General features: G+C 44.4%; 2 pseudogenes; both read right to left on the bottom strand.

The window, feature by feature from the left end:
* Positions 1–3,588: 3,588 nt before the first annotated feature.
* On the bottom strand, positions 3,589–4,026 carry LOC112391488 (ferritin light chain pseudogene; annotated as a pseudogene).
* A 26-nt stretch (positions 4,027–4,052) lies between these two features.
* On the bottom strand, positions 4,053–5,122 carry LOC112391487 (ferritin light chain pseudogene; annotated as a pseudogene).
* Between the last annotated feature and the right edge of the window lie 878 nt (positions 5,123–6,000).

Raw genomic sequence — 6,000 nt, 5'->3', positions numbered from 1 at the left:
GGAAAGAGATGCAGCTGCTGCTTCTGGGAACCTTAGGAAACTCGGAAGAAGAAGGTGGAGCAGCCTCAGCTATTCATCATGGACACACGGACACTTTTGAGTATTGGAGGGCGACAAGGGGGAGTCAGACTCCTAGTTTCCTTTTTCCCCTGCTTCCCTCAACTTCTAGGAGACCTTGGCGGTTAGCTGAAGCAGTTCACAGAAAAACCCACCCATGTCTTTGACCACGGCAACACTATGAAGATTAAAGGGAGAAGTGTGTCCATTACAAAATGAAGACCCACCTTCCCAAAACCTACTTCTTTGTTACCTCCTGCCACTAAGCATGGACTCTGCTGAATCTCCTGTCCCCAGTATGGAATGGACTGGGAAGAGCACTGGCCTGGAGAGATTTTTAAACAACTTGTCCAAAAGCACTACCTCTTAGCCATTCTGTGCCTCAGTTTCCTTGTCTGTAAAATGGGTCTTATAACATTATTCCTGTCTACATCACTCACATTATTGTGAGGATCATGAAATCTTGGTCTGTATAGCAAATATTTGTGGAATGCCTAATACGTACAAGGTTATAAATGAGAGAAGACAACAATAACAACAAAAAGGAAGTACAAGATAGGCAGGGAAAGGTGAGTAGTGATTTGACTTGGGAGCCAGATGGCCTGCATTTTAGTTCTGGTTCTGTTGGAGACCAACTATGTGTCTGGCCTCAATGCCACTGGGCCTTGGGTTCATCATCTATAAGTGAGAAATTTAGATCAGCTCTTTCTTAGCTCTAAAATTCTATTTTAGGGATAGTCAGAAATCCCCAACTGCTGTGAAAAGTCTCTGCACACCACTAAGAGGAGATGAAAAAGCTCAGCACCCCTTGTCTTTTCAGCCCCTCCAACGCTGTGAGCATGTATCGAGCACTATCTACTGTGTGGAAAACTTTCTGCTGAGTAGGAACAAGGTGAATGAGACCCAGCCCGTGCCCTCCACTCACATAGGACTGAGTGAGAATTATTTTTGCCTCTCAAAATCTGAGAAATCTCTGGCGGGAAGTGGGCTACCAGCTGGGGCCGAAGGTTGGGTAAATCTTTAATGGGCAGTAGATGACAAGGCACTGAGGGCAGAGGCAGCAGCCTGAACGGGGCAGGGGACTGCTAGTTGTCTAGAATCCTACTGCAGACTGCAAAGAGAGGTCACAGGGCTTGGTGAGAGCAGATAATAAATATTACAGAGAGCTCTTTTACTAGGGTCACAGCTACCCAGACTGCTAAGTGGGAAAGAAAATGGAGGCCGTGGGTAATTAGGGGGAGGAGAGAGAGGAGAACCTGAAGTGGAAGCCTAAATGCGACGCCCAGGAAAGGCTTCTTTAGAAAAGGCGGGGGCGGGACTTGAACATGTTTGTGAATATATGACCAATTAGCAGCCGAAAGAGAGCAACATAGAAAAGTTCACTTTGGGAAGGAGCAAGGAATTTTATTCTTTCCAGACTTCAGCTACGGGAAGAAAAGAAAACTTCAAGAAAATGAAAATAGTTGATAAAGGGTGGGGAGAGGTGGAATTGGAGCAAGGTGGTCAAGATTCCAGTCATAAGATAAATACGTGCTAGGGATGTAATGTACAACATGATGACTACAGTCAACACTGTTGTATGACATATAGGAAAGTTGATAAGAGAGTAGATCCTGACAATTCTCATCACAAGGAAAAAAACACTTGTTTTTCTAAATCTGTATGAGACGATGGATGTCAACTAAACTTATTGTAATAATCATTTCACGATATATGTCAAATCATCATGCTGAACACCTTAACCTTCTACAGTGCTATATGTCAGTTACATCTCAATAAAAGTAAAAAATAAGTGCATTTAATAATAATACTACCAAAAAAAAAGAAAATAGTTGGTGGAATTTGTGTTACATGGTCTCAATCAACAGAGTAAAGTTAACAGTCAACAACACTGCACCAGCCCTTAGTTGACTCCATTTTCACCTCAGTTTGGTGAACTGTTCTTCATGTTTCTATAACAAGGACAGTGGTACTTAACTACTGGGATAATTAATATTTTGGTTAACTGAAGGCTTATTGAAGATTTCAAACAGATATTCTACCTTCGTTACAACTTCTGTTTTTAAATTTTGTAAAAGTCTATTATTCTACTCTCCTTTCTTGGAAATTAAAATGTAAAAATGGGCTTAAAATTAGGATTTATTGGTATTTTTAATAAAATATTCTCAATTTTAAAATTGATGATTATAGAAAATATGGAAAATAAGAAAAGTGTGAGGAGGAAAAATTTTCACATAGCCCACAGCCCAAACATTACTAATATTTTGGGGCTAGTATTTCCCTCTAGTTTTTATTTTCTAGGCATTTTTAACTGTTATGGTCTGATGCAAATAATATATATTGGGTTTTTTTTCCATTTAATCATAGAAAACAGGAATTTTCTCATTATTACAAACTCTGTCAAGAGTTTGCCTACACTCTTCATTTTAATATCTGAATTCTATGATGAAACTATGCCATTAATTATTTAGTCACTCCTCTATTTGGACATTTGGGTTGTTTTTAATTTTTCACCATGACATATAATGCAGCAGTATGCAGATTAGAAAGGAGTTTTCTAATTTATTTAGCATAATTTTCTTAACTTTGATTCACATACCATACAATTCATCCATTCAGAAGTGTTTTGAATTAAGTTTTAATTCTGTGATTAAGGATCTGGCTGTTATTAATGGTCAGTTGTTTCACTGGGAACAATGATGTCCCAAAGTAAAAGCCCAGGACAGTGTCGTCCAATAGAAATATAATGCAAGTTATATAGGTAATTTTAAATCTTCTAGTAACCACATTTTTAAAAAGTAACAAGAAACAGGTGAAATTCATTTTAATAATACAATTTTATTGAACTTATATCTAAAATATTTTCAGCCTTTTTTTTTTCGGCTGCAAAAAGCTTTACTGTTCCCATTTGGCCCAAGGCTTGGGAGAGGGCTCCAGGGTGCTTACAAAGCTGCCTAGCAGCTACGAACTTCAGGCAGAAGCCTTGACACCAGAGGACTCCTCAGAGGCCGCTGTGGGACAGGCTGGGACCTGGGACCCTTTACTGGAGTGCTTGCACCTGGACAAATGTCTCCTCCAGCAACAGAATAACAAAGAAACTATAAGGGACTAAAAATAACTGCCTGCTTGCACAGTTGGGGCAAATTATGAACAAAGAGATACAAAAAGGCCAAAACCCAACTGACACTTCAGAGGTGTGGGGAGCAAAAGCAGAATACTAGGCATGATCCCTGCTCACAGCACCACCAAAGGGATGGGCACACCACCTAAGCCGCCCCTCCAGCCCACCCACCGATCTACCCCTACCCTCACCCCATTTAAGGGACCAGAGCAACGCACCCTCCCTATTCCCAGGAACTAGCGAGGGCACCTGTTGCTTTTCCTCCCTCATGCTGCAGCACGAGTCCCAGTAAAGCCTTGCCTAAATTCCCCCTCTGGCCTCTTATCAATTTCTATTGATTAAAGAGTCCAAGAACCCTCGTTGGTAACAGCTGGGCTCCAGGAGGCCCTAGCCATGCCTGCGGGTGAGTGTTAGGAAGAGAACTCGCCCAGCCCAGCCTGGGGACCAACCAGCTTGCAGAGGTGAGTCACGTGGTCCTCATCTTCTCGGTGAGTTTCAGCTGCTCAGCCAGGTCGCGGCTCTCCGGGAAGTCACAGAGCGGGGTGTCTGGCGGGCAGCTTCCACAGAGTCCTGGGTTTTACCCCACTCATCTTGGGGTGGCTTCTGCACGTCCAGGAAGGGGGCCGCCCCGCTGGCTTTGCATTTTCAAGGCTGGGCTGGGCACCCTCGCGCTTCTCCTCGGCCAATTCTTGGAAAAAGTGGCCCACGCTCTCCAGAGCTACGTCGTCTCGGTGGAAATAGGAGCCCGGAGAGAGGTAGGTGTTGAAGGCCTGCAGATGCAGGTTGCCCAGGCCGTGGACGGTGACCTCCACCTCGGTGGAATAATTCTGACGAATCTGGGAGCTCATGGTTGATTGGTAATAAGGCGCTAAGCTCAAAAAATGGTGTTGGTTGGTCCCAGTGGCCGAGGATAGCTCAGTGGTTGGTTCTGAAGGCTGCGACTGGAAAAAGGTTGGAGCTTGGTCGGAGGCTGGAGCAAAGGGCGTCCCTGGGCCTGTTCTGTCCAAATACTGTTGAAGCAAGAAACAGATCCGCAGACCGCCAAGCTCACTGCCCCAGACTTTAATCAATATAAAAAATTATTACTGAGATACTCTTTTTCATCTATGTTCAGTTTCCAAAAATCTAGTATGTATTTCAAACTTTAAAACCCAACTGACACTTCAGAGGTGTGGGGAGCAAAAGCAGAATACTAGGCATGATCCCTGCTCACAGCACCACCAAAGGGATGGGCACACCACCTAAGCCGCCCCTCCAGCCCACCCACCGATCTACCCCTACCCTCACCCCATTTAAGGGACCAGAGCAACGCACCCTCCCTATTCCCAGGAACTAGCGAGGGCACCTGTTGCTTTTCCTCCCTCATGCTGCAGCACGAGTCCCAGTAAAGCCTTGCCTAAATTCCCCCTCTGGCCTCTTATCAATTTCTATTGATTAAAGAGTCCAAGAACCCTCGTTGGTAACAGCTGGGCTCCAGGAGGCCCTAGCCATGCCTGCGGGTGAGTGTTAGGAAGAGAACTCGCCCAGCCCAGCCTGGGGACCAACCAGCTTGCAGAGGTGAGTCACGTGGTCCTCATCTTCTCGGTGAGTTTCAGCTGCTCAGCCAGGTCGCGGCTCTCCGGGAAGTCACAGAGCGGGGTGTCTGGCGGGCAGCTTCCACAGAGTCCTGGGTTTTACCCCACTCATCTTGGGGTGGCTTCTGCACGTCCAGGAAGGGGGCCGCCCCGCTGGCTTTGCATTTTCAAGGCTGGGCTGGGCACCCTCGCGCTTCTCCTCGGCCAATTCTTGGAAAAAGTGGCCCACGCTCTCCAGAGCTACGTCGTCTCGGTGGAAATAGGAGCCCGGAGAGAGGTAGGTGTTGAAGGCCTGCAGATGCAGGTTGCCCAGGCCGTGGACGGTGACCTCCACCTCGGTGGAATAATTCTGACGAATCTGGGAGCTCATGGTTGATTGGTAATAAGGCGCTAAGCTCAAAAAATGGTGTTGGTTGGTCCCAGTGGCCGAGGATAGCTCAGTGGTTGGTTCTGAAGGCTGCGACTGGAAAAAGGTTGGAGCTTGGTCGGAGGCTGGAGCAAAGGGCGTCCCTGGGCCTGTTCTGTCCAAATACTGTTGAAGCAAGAAACAGATCCGCAGACCGCCAAGCTCACTGCCCCAGACTTTAATCAATATAAAAAATTATTACTGAGATACTCTTTTTCATCTATGTTCAGTTTCCAAAAATCTAGTATGTATTTCAAACTTTAGCAAGTCTCAATTTGAACTAGTCATATCTCAAGTACTTGACAGCCTCATGTGGCTACTGGCTACTATGTTGGACAGTGCTTGCAGGTCTAGGAGTTTGGCTGACCAAATCTTTGGAAGGTAGCAGAAAGTTGCTTTAAATATATCTTCTGATTTATTTCCCCTTATCTTCCTTTTTTAAATTAAAAAAAATGAAGCAGAAACAAAATTTAGGTAACTGAAAAATCCTCCTAGAGAATGGTTAACTAAGTACTTACTGCTTTCACATACTACTTCATACTGAATATTTCTACCTCATGAGTAACAATTTATAATGTGTGAAAAAAGATGGTTTTAAAATATCTACTCTGTTATTCCAGTTGGAGGCTGGAGCTATTTCTGTTTATGGAATCTACGTGATTGTGCTGAATGCTAAACATCAGTGCTAACATTCTCTCCAGGTGGTAAATACTTTCCTTTATTGGGCCTTTAATGATGAAATAAACAGGAAAGAAAAAAACATAAATGGATTTCACTATTCTATGCCTAGCATGTGAAGATACATTTTAAGGTGTTTTGATTATTACAGAAATCGAACCCTA

Source organism: Neophocaena asiaeorientalis, unplaced genomic scaffold (genome assembly GCF_003031525.2).
Source record: "Neophocaena asiaeorientalis asiaeorientalis breed wild unplaced genomic scaffold, Neophocaena_asiaeorientalis_V1.1 scaffold96, whole genome shotgun sequence".
NCBI classification, from domain to species: Eukaryota; Metazoa; Chordata; class Mammalia; order Artiodactyla; family Phocoenidae; genus Neophocaena; species Neophocaena asiaeorientalis.
This window is presented reverse-complemented; position numbering and strand designations above follow the sequence as displayed.